Source organism: Rattus norvegicus, chromosome 6 (assembly GCF_021556685.1).
Source record: "Rattus norvegicus strain SHRSP/BbbUtx chromosome 6, alternate assembly SHRSP_T2T, whole genome shotgun sequence".
NCBI classification, from domain to species: Eukaryota; Metazoa; Chordata; class Mammalia; order Rodentia; family Muridae; genus Rattus; species Rattus norvegicus.
Window position 1 is genome coordinate 78,173,890 of NC_141539.1, and position 15,836 is coordinate 78,189,725.

The following is a 15,836-nucleotide window of genomic DNA, read 5'->3' on the forward strand; positions in this document are numbered from 1 at the left end:
GCTGGTCCGCTCTAGTGGGGAAAGAACAGTTCCACTTATATCCCGTATAAAGTCTGGCCATCTTTTAAAAGCCTAGAAAGCTGCTACACAGAAAGAGATGCATCCAGTGGCCCCGTCTTCCCACCCTTCCTGCAGCTTCCAGGTACTGAACACGAGTACTAACACAAGCTCCAGACAGCAGATATTCGACAAAACTAGTCATTCATGAGTTTTCAAAAGACTCGGGAGCTGTGAATAGAAGCACCTTTCCTAGTGAGATAAAAACCATCTTCAGTTGGGGGTTGGAGGGGTGACTTGGCAGTCAAGAACACTTGGTGCTCTTATAAGGGACCTAGGTTGGTTCCCAGCTCATGACTACATACAGCTCCAGATCAAGGAGGTCCAACACCCTCTCCACAGACTCCTGTGTGCATGTGGTGTACACAAACGTACTGAAACATATAAATACATTTTAAAGACAAAATTTAAATGAAAAAAATCTACAAAAAATAGGGAAACAAAGCCAAAACCCAAAGCAAACAAAAACCTCTGTAAGTAGCATTCTAACATCCTACTTAATCGTAGCGTGCTCTACGCCTTTCTTCTATAGCTAGAAGGTCTCCGGGAGAAAACGGCTCCAGGAAAGGTCAGCTGTGAGCTAGGCTGGTGACCACAGAAAGAAAAGAAGATAAATTAGGAAGAATAAAAACTGTCTCTACTTGTAGATACCACACAATGGTCAGAGGAGAAAATCTCTAGAAATCCTCAAAACAGTAGGCGAATTCGACAAGGTCCTAAGTCTGACCTGCAAGATCAATTGTGATTTCAGGGTCTAGAAATGAATGTCTGAAAATAATTATAAATACAGCACCATTTGTTCCCTCTCCCTCTCTCCCTCTCCCTCTCCCTGTCCCTGTCCCTGTCCCTCTCCCCCTCTCCCTCTCCCTCTCCCTGTTCCTTTCCCTGTCCCTCTCCTTCTCTCTCTCTCTCTCTCTCTCTCTCTCTCTCTCTCTCTCTCTCTCTCTCTCTCCTCCCCCCTCTCTCTCCTTGTCTCTCTCTCACACACACACATACACATACACACACACATGATTAAAATGACAGCACACCGTACGCAGATGGAAATGGAGCGGCATAGTAAAGTGCCCACAGCTCCCAGGTCTCTCAGCCACTGGAGAGGCCCCTTCTGAAACAAGCTACCTCTCCACCCTGACACTAGTAAAGAGGTCAGGAAACCTTGAGTAAGGTTGGAGATATTAATTTCGGGCAGTTAATTACATTCTTTCAGCATCCGTCTCCCTGAAGTTCTCACTGAGAAAATCCTCCAGGAGGATATCCCGATTAGCTATGCACTTCTCCCTGGCATTGACTGGAGAACGAGGTGACTATGGGGCTGTGTCACACCACTCGTCGGAATTCACCTCTGGGTGAAGTGATCCTCAAATAATTACCAAATGTAGCTCAGGTAACTGAGTTAGTGAATTACATCGTCTCCTTTGAGATGAAAGACTCCTCAGGAATTGAAATGCTCTCGCTCTTTGTTATTAATAACCTGAACAATGAAAGCGCTCAATGTCCTGTTCCACAGCTCTGGGAAGGGATGGGGAAAGCTGAAGAACGGAATTGATTTCTCATTCCCATTCCTTTTGTTTTCTGCCCTCTTCACTTCAGAAGTCAGGATAAAATATGACAAGCCATCAGATCTCCTGTCTTAGTAAGGCACCAACCACAGAGCTCTGAAGAAAGACAAATCCAATGGAAGGCCATTAAGCAGGTGGCTCCCCTGCCTTTCTAGGATTTATTAAGGATCCATCCTGTCCCATTACAATATGGTACAGGTCCCACCTCCTGCACAACCAGAGTCATTTCTTTTTGTCATGGTCAAAGAGCTAAGCATCTTCACTACTCTCTCTTCCCTTCAGACAAAGAATCATGTGCACCCTGAGCTGTGCCCAGCAGGGAAATCTACGATGCCTCTGGGTGCTCTGCCCCACATCTCACAGAGCATATGGGAGAGAGAAGTACAGAGGCAAACCTCTGGTTGACCTTAGGGTTGATCTTAGACCAAGAGGGATGAAAATGGCAGGACGGGTTTGGAGTCCAGCCCCAGCCTGTCCTGGGGTAGGCGGACTGGTAGATGCCCGTGGGGGTGTTTGACCCTGTTCATGTTGAATGAGGACACTGGCTTTCCAGAATCTGATTCACGATTCTTTGTTTTCTATTTTCTTTGTTTCTTTCTCATTTTAAGGTAGAGAAACACTGTGTTGCCCAGCTGGCCTGGCACTCATGATCCACATGCCCCAACCTTCCCAGCATCTGGCACTGAAGACACTTGCCGCTGTGCCTGACGGTTTTTTATGTCTCGAGTGTTAGAGGTTTATTTCTTGCACTGTCTTTCAAAATATGTGTTCAAGCATAGCATATGCATTTGGGTAGATAACACATTCCTGTAGTGCTAATTCAACAAGCCCATAACTATATCAGGTAAGGCCTTTCTGCTCCCTGCAGCTCCAGCCACTCGAGTTCACCCACATCCAGAGCATCACGGTCTTACTTTTCTTTGAATAAATACTTAAGTGAGTTTAAATAAAAGTACCCCCCCCACCATCTTTTATTTACGCAAAGGGTAATTTGCCATCATGCGCTCTCTCTTCACTAATTTATAGAGATCATTCCACACCAGCATACACTCTTTTACGATGGATGATAAGCTGTTACTTCAGCATGCTCCTCTGAACTATCATCCTCCATATCGATGATCACTCCAACAATGCCCTAATAACTCATGTCATACCTAAGTGACTTCTACTCATAGATGTGTACAAGCAACTTAATAGAATTGACATCAGGTCACCGAACCAGAGTACGTTATTTGTAATCCTGAGAGTTATACCAACTTGCCAAGCAGGATAGAGCATCCTGCGCTTGGGTCTTTTCCTTGCTGATTACGTAACAATGAGCCACGTGTCTGCTTCTCTGTTAGTATGGACTCTTGACTTTGTTTATGGCCGTTTTTGCCTGCAGAGAGGGTCTTTTTGGTTTTGGGTTTTTTTTTATTTTTAATGTAGCTAAATTTTACTGCTTACTTAATGACTGCTGTGATTTCTGTTGTGCTTCGGATCTTTTTCAGCAATAAATTACTTTAAAAAGCTTTTGTGGGCTGCAGAGATGGTTCAGCAGGGAAGAGCACGCACTGCTTTCCCAGAGGGCCAAACCCTCACAACCGCCTGTAACTGCAGCTCCAGGGACTCAATACCCTCTTCTGGCCCCTAAGGACACCCATGTCTTCATGCAGATAAACAGACACACAGGCATATATGTGAGCAAAATGAAAAATACATTTTAAAAACTAAAAATTAAATTAGAAAAATAAAAGCATTTATGATCTCTTTTCATCTCTTTGTGGCTTCACGTTTTTAATGTGTCTTATCTCCTACCTATCCATCTAGAATTTGTTCAACAAGGTACGAAGTGAGCAGCTTACATGTAGGTACTGGGAACATATAGAACATGGTATAATAGTGGTTTGCATGGTCCAGAGACCCCTGGAAAGAGTGAATCTGCATATGGTCAATACAGATGCCATCTTCTTGGTTTGGACTTTTCTACTCATAGAGCATGTGGGCACGGGCAGCTCCCGTCTCAGTTTCCTACTCTATTGCTTTATCCGTGTATCAGACACACCCAGTTTCAAGTCTCAAAAGCTAGTAACACTTCAATTAAAAACAAAAAACAAAAAAACAGAAAACAAAAAACAAAACCTTCCATGTCTCCCAAGCCTTCCTTTGGGTCAGAGGTCCAGCAGAAGGTTTTCTAGCTCCGTCCTTGTGGCTTTCTACCTTTTCCCTCAGACAATTCACAACTAGGCTTTATGTAACCATGTGGAGAAAGAGCTTGCCTTTCCGCCATCTGAGGGGTATAGTCAAATCGATGAAGCTAGCTCAAGCTTACAAGGAGCAGACCAGAGGACACCACAGTTCACGTTCCTAAATCCCAGTACATGACCAGACTTACAAGAGACACAACCTTTCAGTTAAGAAGTTGCTGAACTCAGGCCCTATGTTGTTAGACTGCCTTCAGTCTCAAGCCCCAGCACCCAGACTAAACAGCCTTCAGCAACAGGAAGATGTATTGTTTGGTACAACCACAGGCTGTAGTGGGAGAGGAAGGCAGACAAGCTGGGGTCCCACCAAGTCCTCACAGACTCAAGCTCTTACCATCATCCTGTGTCTGAACGTGTCAAGATAACATTGATTTTTCAAGGCATCCTCTCCAGACCAGACAAGACTCTGAAGAAGAAGGGAAAGCATCTCTAGCTGTTCTCCTTAGGAATAAGGGGACATTTCTCACAACTTCTCCTGTCTCATGGGCCACAGCCCATTGACAAGTCCATTCTTGAACCAATCAGTGGCAAGGAAATGACGTCTCTCTCTTAGATAACCAGGCCACTCGTGGCTGGGAGATTGAGTTTGTCTAAAGGTACGTGACTGTTTGGAAGAAAGTGGCTACTTAGAGGAAAGGAAAAATTACATTCTATTGGCAATGCGTGATATCTTAGTTAGGATTTCTATTGCTGTAAGAGACACCCTCACCACAACAACTCTTATAAAGGAAAACATTTAATTGGGGCTGGCTTACAGCTCGGAGGTTTAGCTCATTTCCACCAGGGTGAAAGCACGGCTGCACGCAGGCATGGTACTGGAGAAGGGGCTGAGGGTTTGACATCTTGATCTGCAGGCAGCAGGTCTTCCTGCGACTGTGAGCCACTGAGCCAGACCTTCTGAGACCTCAAAGCCCAATCCCTAGTGACACACTTCCTCCAACAAAGCCACACCCACTCCAACAAGGCCACATGTCCTAATAGTGCCACTCCTTATGGTCCTATGGGACCATTTTTACCAAACTATCATACGTGGGTAATAGATGATTGATCTACTCAACTCCTTCTCTCATTCTCTCTCCGGGATGCTTTCCCTTGCTAGATACCATGGGGAAGCATTCCTACCTATTTGAGTGCATTTATTGCAACCCAATTTAGTTGGGGGGTGGGATTTCTGGAGATTGGACCACAGGCATCATGCTGTGATGCCGAGTCACACCTCCAGCTCCAATAATCACCTTATTTATCTTCTGTTGTAATTGACACACATGGTACATACTTGTAGGGCACAGTGTGACCTTGTCTGTGCATGGATTCAGAGTCCGAAAATCAGATTGGGGCAACTGCTACCTTCATCATGTCCGACATTTACTGTTTTTCTGTGTAGGAATAGCCAAAAGCTTTTCTACTAGCTACTGTGAAATATTCAGTTAGTTGTTCTCAGCCACAGTGACCTCACTGCGCTGAGAACATTAGAAGTTATCTCTTCTGTGCGACTGCACTCATTAACCATCCCCTGAACATGTTGCCCTTCTTCATCCCCTCCTAGGCTCCGGTAATCACTGTTCTGTTCTCCATTTCTCTGAGAACAGCCTTTTAGCTTCCATGTGTAAGTGAGAATATATGGTACTCATTTTTGTTTGCCTGGATTATTTTACTTAAAATTCCAACTTCACCTATATTGTTGCAATCGTCAGGATTTCACCCTTTTATGTCTGGCAAGTATTAGGCATCAAGAGTATTACACTATATTCTCATATCTGTTCATCAACTAATGGATGTAGAGGTCCATTCCACAGTTTAGCTATTATTAATATTGTTTCTTCTGATAAAGGAGAAACTGGCAGTGTTGGATTTCATATTCAGAAGTGGGGTAGCTGGCTTGTATTGTAGTTTTACTCTGTGTGTGTATGAGTATGTAGGCCAAAGGCCAATGACGTGTGCTTTCCTCCACAGTGCTCTGTACCGGGTGGTTTTGTGTGTCAACTTGGCACAAGCTGGAGTTTTCACAGAGAAAGGAGCCTCAGATGAGGAAATGCCTCCATGAGACACAGCTGTAAGGCATCTTCTCAACTAGCGATCAAGCGGGGAGGATCCAGCCCATTGTGGGTGGTGCCGTTCTTGGGCTGGTACTCTTGGGTTCTATAAGGTTGATGACAACAAGAAACTAGGGGAATGGGTAGGCCTCTGTAAAATTGATCCAGAGGGGAAACCACAGAAAATGGTTGGTTGCAGTTCCGTAGTGGTTAAGGACTATGGCAAAGAATCTCAGGCCAAGGATGTCATTGAGGAGTACTTCAAATGCAAGAAATGAATAAATAAAATTTTGGCTCATTTTTTTCAAAAGAGAGAGAGAGAGAGAGAGAGAGAGAGAGAGAGAGAGAGAGAGAGAGAGAGAGAGAGAGCGCACAAGCTGAGCAAGCCAGGGGAAGCAAGCCAGTAAGTAACATCCCTCCACGGTCTCTACATCAACTCCTGCTTTCTGATTCCATTTCCGACTTCCTTTGGTGATGAACAGCAATGTGGAAGTGTAAGCTGAATAAACCCTTTCCTCCCCAACTTGCTTCTTGGTCATGATGTTTGTGCGGAAATAGAAACCCTGATATGCTCCAACACATTTTTTGGGGGCGATGGTTCTCTTACTGAACCTGGAGGTCACTGATCCGGCAAGACTATCAAGTCAGTGAGCTACAGTGATCCTCCTGTCTCCACCTCCCTCATGCTAGGATTTCAGGTGTGTGCCACCAGACCAGACATTTTATGCAGTGGCTGGGGATCTGAACTGGGGTCCTTATACTTGCACAGTAAGCAGTTTCCCATTGAGCCATCTTCCCCACCTGGTAGTTCTACTTTTAATGTCTCCTCCTCCTCCTCCTCCTCTTCCTCCTCCTCTCCTCTTCCTCCTCCTCCTCTTCCTCCTCCTCCTCCTCTCCTCTTCCTCCTCTCCTCTTCTCCTCCTCCTCTCCTCTTCCTCTTCTTCTTCCTCCTCCTCTTCCTCTTCTCTTCTCCTCTTCCTCTTCTCCTCTTCCTCCTCCTGTTCTTCTTTCTCTTTCTCCTCTTCCTCTTTCTCCTCCTCCTTCTGAGAAACCTCCATTCTCTTTCTTATAGTAGTAGTAGTACTAATTTACATTCCCACCAACAGTGCATAAACCCAATAAGTGTATAAAAGGTGTTCACAAACTCACGTCTTCACTAGCATTTGTTACTGTTTAATTTCTAATAATGGCCATTCTGAGCCATTCATAGCTCATGGTAGTTTTGATATTCTCACAATGATTATTAATCAGTAAAGATTTATTGAACTTGTAGCATATTCTTAAGCTGGGTGAGAAACTGAAGATTGAAAGAAGGAAAAACCAGGAATTCAAGGTAAGAGGTAGAAAAATTAAAAATCGCACAGCATAGAGATAAGCTCTTTAGTATAAGGGTACTGTGGAACTTGGAAAGAGGGGGCACCTTTTGGGCCAGGGTAAAAGAAACTGGGAAACTTCAACCTGAGCTTAGAAAAATGAGCAGGTAAATCATAGCATACCAAGCAGAGAAAAATGGCTTGTACAGTGAGCCAGGAGGCTACTGGTCTTCGCAACTGGTAGGTTTATCAGGAGACTTCTTTACATCAAGTTAAAGATGTGGTTAATGTGGTGAGGAGCTGTTTTTACCAGGGCACGAGGGTCCCTGATGGAGTCTAGAACACCTGGTCAGGAACATCAGCATCTTCTAAGCACCACCACCCACCCACCACCATCTCTGAGAGACTCCGGCAGCAGATTTTAGTGTTCAAATGCAAATAGCAGATTTATTAGTCAACTCACTGTGGATTGATATCTATATGCAGGTGAGGGCAGGCAGAAGATAAGGCAAGGCCTATGATTGGGTGGTAAAAAAGAAAGGTGGAGATAGAGTTTTTGAAAGGCAGGAGAGAGGAAGAGAAGGAAGAAGAAAAACTAAGAGGCAGAGAAGGACGACCCAGATCTGTGTGGCTTTAATGGCCACAGGTAGCTATTACTATTTCATAGGAGATGGGTTTTTTATAGGACAATTTGTCTTATCTAGGTGGGCAGTTTATTTCAATATCAATTAGTTGTGAGTTTATTGTGTGAATATTTTGTGGAGTGAGAATTTACTAATATTTATTATTTACTGCTACACTCACCAAGACCAAAGACTCATTTGAGAGACACTCTTCCCCAAGGGTGTCCAACTGTCAGCCCATGAACCCCATGCAATCAAGGATAACTATGAATGTAATCCAACACATAAACTCCCTTAAAGCATGAGAGTTGTGCATGCGTGTTGTAAGGGTGTCATGTGTGTGTTTATGTTGTGTGTGTGTGTATGTGTGTGTGTATATATATGGTATATGTGTAATTTTTAACTCAATTACATGATTCTTAAGCATGAGCATTGTAAATGATAACATCATGTCACAATGTCAAAAGGATAAATCTGCACCCCATAATCAAGATACCAGTTGAGTAATCTATTGTTAATCACACATCATATGTAGTGTGCTCAGTTTGCTTCCACACCAAAGCTATGGCAACCCCAATATCAAAATATGACCTTATTAGAAATTGGGGTCTTGGCAGACATAATTACAGTAAGGATTTCTTGACAAGATTATCCAGGATTAAGTTGGCTCTAAATCCAATTGAAAGTACCCTCAAGAGACAAAAATAAATAAATTCTTCAGAGACCCATGCAGAAAAAGCCAGGTGAAAATGAAGGCAGAGATTGAAGTAGCATGTTCAGAATGCAAAGGCCATCATGACTGCTGAGATGCCCGGAGTGGTTTCTTTGTCCGAAGGCCTCGACTCTCCTGATACTTAAAAATTAAACTTCTGTCCTAGTTTGCTTCCTATGGCTGTGGTAAAACTTTGACTGAATTATTTCATCATCTAACTCCCAAACTCAGTCCAGCATCAGGGGATGTCAAGGTAGGAATTTAAGGCAGCGACCAGGAGGCAGGATCTAAAGCAGAGACCAGGATAGAGCTTGCAGGTTTATTTTTACCAGTAATGCTTTCTTACACCCCAGGACCACTAGCCCAGCTCCATTCACAGTGGCCTGGGTACTTCTTCACGGATCAAAAAAAAAAAAAAAAAAAAGAAAGAAGAAAGAAGCCCCAAAGGCGTACCTACCTCTGATGGTCGTCCCAGTTGAGGTTCCTTCTTAGATGACTCTAGCTTGTGTCTACTTGACAAAATCTAACCAACACAGCTGACTGGCAACTTAACAAAAAGACACATCACTATTAAACTATCAACTTTTCTTTCTCCAAGACATCGTGTTAATATTTGTATAACTTTAAAAGTCCCATGATCTTTAAAACTTTTAATATTCTAGAAAGTTCAGGCTCTCTAAAACTCCAAAGGCTCTCTAAAAACTCAGTCTCTTAACTGTGGGCATCTACAAAATAAAAGAACTGAGGCACAGTCTCAAGCAAAGCAAGGCAAAACTGAAGTCCAACAGCATAAACAATGTGTTGTGCAATGTCTGGGACTCCTTAGCTGTGATATTCTGGGCTCCAAAGGGCTTGGGCAGTTGTAGCTCTCCAGCTTTGCCACCACAGCTCACATAGCTTGTCTCCATGGCTCAGGCCAGGTCCACTCCACAGCTGCCCCTGTTCTTGTAGAAATCCGGAGTCCTGGCAACTCCAATACACTGGGGTCTCGAATGCAACTAACCTGCACCTTCTCCAGTGGCCTCTCCTTGCCTCTCCCAGTGCCAAGCCTCAGCTGGTCTCTCTAAACCCTTCAGTATTAAAACTCAATGCCACAAAAACCAGTAACATGTAGAAAAATCTTACACATTATCAAGTTCAACTACCAGTTTGAGATGCAGCCATGGCTCTCTTTCAATCACTGCTCTGTTCAATGACCCTGAGGAAATAGTCCTAGAATATTTCACTCAAAGATGCTGTGCTCTCTCTCTTGCGCTCTCTCTCTCTCTCTCTCTCTCTCTCTCTCTCTCTCTCCCTCTCCCTCTCCCCTCTCGTCTTTTTTTCTTTTTTCTTTCTTTCTTCCTTTCTTTTGAGGTCTTTTTAACTTTTTATTGATTCATTGTGAATTTCACATCATGTACCCCTAACCCCCTCATTTCCCCGTCCCTCTGCCCTTACAACTATCCCCCAAAACAACAAAACGAATCTCACCATGGATGCTGCAGTGTGTCATACACATGACACCATTTTGCCCAAACAACTTTACCTGCAAATGTCCACTGAAGTGGGTCATTAGTCTGGTCTGGGGCCTCCGGCTTCTGTTACACCATCAGTATTGGAGCCTCATCAGGACTTCTCTAGGATGTCTTGTTGTTGCCCTGTGTCATGGAGGTCCTGCAGCTTTGGATCTGCAGGACTGGCTGCTTCACTCTCTCCAGCAGTTCATAGATGGGGTAGATGTTGGGGTGGGCCAACTCAGAGCCATGGATCTGGGCTTGAGTGGAAGCTAAGTGGTCATCCACCAGCTCTCCTGTGTCCGTGCCATTTTCTTTCCCATTTACCCAGGCTAGATGCTCCTGCTCTTATGCCCTCAAGGCTGGCTCACCCAGCTGGTCTCTTCTTAATCACAACTGATTTTTTAGCCTTCAATAGCCAGCATGAACTGTTCCAATAAAGGCAAGGTTTCACTTCAGTACTTCTGGCCTCCTGTAAGTCACAGCTGATTCTTTGGCCCAAGATGGCCCAGAAAACAATTCAAAATATCACACAAATAGCCCCAGTAGTCTTTGAGAGACTCACAAATTTCTCTCTGAAATTCTTAGCTGGGCCTCCGCTGTCTTCGCCTCTCAGCACTCATGTTCTCAGCCCCCACAGAACATGTAATCAGGCTCTGAGCACCTGAGTCCAGGTTCCAAACACTTCCACGACACCCCCTCCCCAAATCAATACAGATAGGTGTTTCATAGCAATACCCCCACAATCCTAGTACCAATTTTTCTATTGGTGTGCTTTCTATTGCTGTAATAAAACACTGACAAAAACCAACTTGGGGAAGAAAGGGTTTATTTCGCCTTACAGCTTGTAGTTCATCATCCAGAGAAGTCAGGGCAGGAACTCAAGGTAGGACCTGAATACAAAAATTGAGGCAGAGGTCATAGAGGAAGGCTGGCTCACTTTCTCTTACCCATCCCAGGACCACCTGCCCAGGATGGCACTTCCCACAGTGGGCTGGGCCCTCCCACATCAAACATCAATCAAGAAAACGTCACACAAGTTTGCACACCAGCCAATCTGATTCAGGCATTTTCTTGCCTGAGATTCTTTCTTCCAAGATGGCTCGAGATTATGTCAGGTTTTCTAAGGAAAACAGAAGACCCAACCAATAGCCTTCTAAGCTCCAGAGCTACATTTTTGCTGTGTCTTTGTGACAGCCCTGTAAGGCTAACACATCATTTTATAATATTTTAAATTAAAATCAAGGAACATCCTGCTGGACAGTGGTGGTGCATGCCTTTAATCCCAGCACTCAGGATTGCAGAAGCAAGTGGATCTCTGTGAGTTTGAGACCAGTCTGGTAACAGAGTGAGTTCCAGGACAGCCAGGGCTACACAGAAAAACCCTGTCTCGGGGAAGGGAAAACCAAACCAAACCAAACCAAACCAAATCAAACCAAACAAAACACAGAAACACCCTATTGTTAAAAGACAAAACCACCAAAAAAGAAAGGAAGAAGCCTAGAAAGAATTGTACATTAAAGAATTAAGACTCACGAAAAGCAGATAAAGAATGAAGCTTCCTGCTTTGGGTCTGGGACAGGGGTTTAGGGAAGGAGGTCACCCTCTACCCACAGACCCCTCACTCTATGAGCCAACACTCTCATCTCCCTCCTGGATAACTGGGGGTTGGTACACTTGTGGCTGTTCACGGCTTACCAAGTTAGATCTAGCCCTAAGTCTCTGAGCTTTAAGCACATTCCCTTTATCTAAGTGAACTTATTATTAAGCAGCTCAGTCATGGGAAATGTTTTCCCCAGAAAAGAACCTCACTCCTGCCAATCACTAGATGACCAACTCTGACCTATTTCTTGGAGAGATGAGTCCTGAGCTCCTTCCAAAACAGAGAGCTAGGAGATTCCAACAGAGGCCCCAAGCCAATCTCTCTGCTATTGCCCTGTCACTGTCTGCTCCTCTCACTGTCTTGAGAGTGAACATTTTTTGAGTCTGACCTTCTCTGAATAGACAATGCTGTGGATGTATTGAAGCACACACATTCTATACTTTCAAATGCATCTCAAAGTATGGAAGACCCTAATGGGCTCAGATAGAACCCAGGGATCATCAGGGCTTTATCAGGGTGAGATTTGCTAACAAAAAGGTTCTAGCCCAGGAAACCAGTCCCAGTCTGTCTGGGGAAAAGTCATTGTAGAGCTAGTCAGATGGACAGACATAGCCATGGGCATGAGCAGGAGAAGGAGGATAACTCCTAAAATGATTCTCTTTCATAGAAGTAACTTCAAGGGGAAAATATTGTAAAGAGAGCACACAGAGTGTCACGCTCTGCCACAAGGCACGAATATCACAATTCCTTCTGTGAAGTACCAAAACCTAAGGGAAACAAAATGTCTCCGAACTATAGTGCTACCGTTCTTTCTAAATTTAAACATGAATCGTATCTTCTCTCCCTGTGCACAGCAGAAAGAGACAATAGGAACTGCCAAAGCATTGTGTAAGTGATAGACCCCATGTCAGAGCAAGATATCACTGAAGCCCACTTTCAAGAATGCATGACTAGATACACACACACACACACACACACATACACACACACACACAGAGACACACACATACACACACACACACACAGTGTAAAAGACAGACAGAAACAGAGAGACAGAGAGACACAGAGACAGAGAGAAACACACACACACACACACAGAGAGAGAGAGAGAGAGAGAGAGAGAGAGAGAGAGAGAGAGAGAACATAGACACACAGTGCCTTTGCTTACCCGGGAAGATAAATGGCAGCCCAGTTAGCTGTTCAACAACCAGTTCTTCCACCTCATTCCATATTGGCTGGATTCCCAGAGAACCCAAGATCTTTCTGGAACTTACTTCCACTACCATTTACTTCTTCAGTTTACCATGGAAAAATGGCTAAGAGACTGGAGTCCTTGCCTGGGACTTGAGTGTGGTACTCAAGAACTCTGAATGAGTAGAAAGAAACATACATGAACAGATGGAGCATTCGAACAGGACAAGTGATGCTGATGAGGACAAAGTCAACAAAGTCATTCATCTGTTCTGCAGCATTTGACATCCAGCGCAAAGGTTTCCAGCAGAGGAACCCCCAGAAGGAGCTTGTTACAGTTTGGATTTGAAATGTTTCCCCAAAGCTCATGTGCTCAGAGGTCAAGCCTTTGGTAGGTGAGTGAACTGAGAAGGTTCTAACCTCATCAACTCTCATTGAGAGTTGATGGAAACTTCTGAAAGTGGGGTCTAATTAGAGGAATTAGGTCACAGAGTTATGCCCACAAAGATCATATCCTTATGCCTAACTTGTTTGCTTGTTTCTTCTTCTTTCCTTGCTCCCTTCCTTCCTTCTTTCCTTCCACCCTTTATTTCTCCTTAGACACCAGGAGCATATGACACACCCATTGGCCACCTCAAAGCAGAGGTCCTGTTGTGACCTATAGAAAAACCTCTGGCCCATAGTCATGGCAACGAAATAAACAGAGTACATTCTATAGCAATAGTGAAGACATTAGCATTCCCTTGCAGTCCTAGTAATTACTTGCTCTTGTCCCTTCTCCAGATGCATGTAATCCTGCCCCAGGATTGGTGTGTGTGTGTGTGTGTGTGTGTGTGTGTGTGTGTGTGTGTGTGTGTGCATATGCAGTTAGGTGCAAGTCTTACTGGGGGTACAGCTGCCTGTGTGTCAATCCCAAAGGTTGTACATTTGCATTTGCAAGGTAAGTGTCCCACACTCCTTTAAGTAACCTACAGAATCTAACTCACTGGTTCACCAGTCTGGGCTTGGATGGAATCCTTTTCTAGTCTGTCAGCTCCCTATCTGAGACAAATAAAATGTTTCTTTACATCTCCCCAAGAAAAGTCGCACCACACTGGGTGAGTGAATGGCTTTGCTCTACCAAGTGCTTCCCACCATGATGTCTGTGTCACCTCAAGCTCAGAGCCCCCCTCATCATGAACGGAACTCTCTGAAACCGTGGGCCAAAAGGTATAAAAATACATTAATGAATATCTAATTTTAAGTTGTTTATCTCAATTACTTTGTCATGGTGACACAAACTTGACACAGCCTGGTGTAACTGGCCTGTCTGGCAGCAAGGGGCACATACTACAGATACGCTGGCACTTCCCCTTCAGCAGACCCCAAGAAACTGCAATGTCCCCAGGAACCTTCTGTATGGGAAAGGAAATGGCTACAAGTCAGGTGACCTTGGAGAGACAGAAGCTCAGAGCTGAGGCAGTGGGGGAGGGGACCACACCTTGGAGATTGTATGGATAGATAGCTCTTGCTTTCTACTTAAACACGTCAGAACCCCCAAGACAGACTCAGGGAAGTCATTAGGACTCTTTTTTTTTATTTATTTATTATATATATAAGTACACTGTAGCTGTCTTCAGACACACCAGTAGAAGGCATCAAATCCCATTACAGATGGTTGTGAGCCACCATGTGGTTGCTGGGATTGAACTCAGGACCTCTGGAATAGCAGTCAGTTCTCTTACCTTACACTGAGCCATCTCTCCAGCCCATCAGTAGGACTCTTTCTCCCTCTTCCCAATATGGCCACCTTGAGTAAGTGTCCTCTTTTTGCTTCTCACCCTTAACTTGGCTCCTTTAATCAGGTTATTGAAGATGGGTGGCTGCGCCTGGCTTGTAGGTTGCACACACCATTGACACCTGAGTTCAATAACAACAGGATGTCTCATGAGAAAATTACCTTTCCACCCCAGCCCGCTGTGTTCCCCACTTCTAGTTTCACCCTGGCAAATGCTCCTAGCCAGCCCAGGGGGTCCCACCTTCTCCAGCACTCTTGGGAGTGGGTGCATGCATGACTCCTTCAACATTTCCAGGTACTTACTACACCCCACCCCTCACCCCGCAACCCGACCCGGTTGTCAAGCCAGTCCCTGGAGCTAGAGGTGCCAGATAGCCGGTAGAGGGTAGGATCTGCTCTCTGCTTGATGTCCCTCCCTATCCCCCCACTTAGTTTAAACCAAACCTCTTATTCAAAGATCCACAATCCCTTCATTTTCTACTTCTGAGGTCTCACCCTAGGGCAAGACCTGTGGCTCAAAAAATCTATCCTTTCATTCCGGCCACAGTGCATTTTTTTCTTTTTTCTTTTTCTTTCTTTCTTTCTTTTTTAATGCTGCAGCAGTACCAGCTGCCTTACCTTCCAGGAAGCCTTTGGTTTAGACTAATATTTACATGTATTTGCATTTCTTTTGTACACACAGATGGGGGATGGGTAGGGTAGAGAGTTTTGCTTAGAAATGAAACCGCTTCCTGGGCCAGTACACAAAACGCTATTTCAATTGCCAATTTAAAATCCTGAAGAGAGTCGTTCAGCTGAAATTCAGGTGATTCCTATCACACCCCCTCCATCCTAAAACCCCCACCCTGCTTTTCCCATAGCTGCTTTGCCATTCTCCACATCAGGCAGGGGTAGGCAAGCTCTATTTGTCTTGGTCTTATACAAACTGGAAATTCTTTCTCCATGTTTTTGGTCATTTTCAGAGAACTCTGTGGGCACCCTCTGGTGGCTGACTAGAATTTTTGTCTGCAAAAACCAGACCTTCACTGAGATGGCTTTATCTCACAGTCCCGATCTTTGTATGGCTTTATGTGGGACATCGTGAGTTTACCTGCGAAGTTAGTTCATCGAGTGAAGCTTGAGAAATGAGCAAGGAGCAGTCGCTTTGAAACCCTCTGAGGAGAAATGGCACTGGGCAAAAATGCTAGAGCTAGCCAACAGCACGGCTGTGGGCTGCAGTATCACCAGGC

The 15,836-nt window shown here is 44.6% G+C and overlaps 1 long non-coding RNA gene across 1 annotated transcript; it reads right to left on the reverse strand.

Moving 5' to 3' along the window:
• Positions 1-10,848: 10,848 nt before the first annotated feature.
• Positions 10,849-15,230, reverse strand: LOC102547890 (uncharacterized). Its single transcript, XR_015623019.1, has 4 exons — positions 15,052-15,230; positions 14,555-14,729; positions 12,808-13,005; positions 10,849-10,929 (listed from the first exon to the last, which is right to left on the reverse strand). It is a non-coding gene; the product is annotated as an uncharacterized LOC102547890 (long non-coding RNA).
• Between the last annotated feature and the right edge of the window lie 606 nt (positions 15,231-15,836).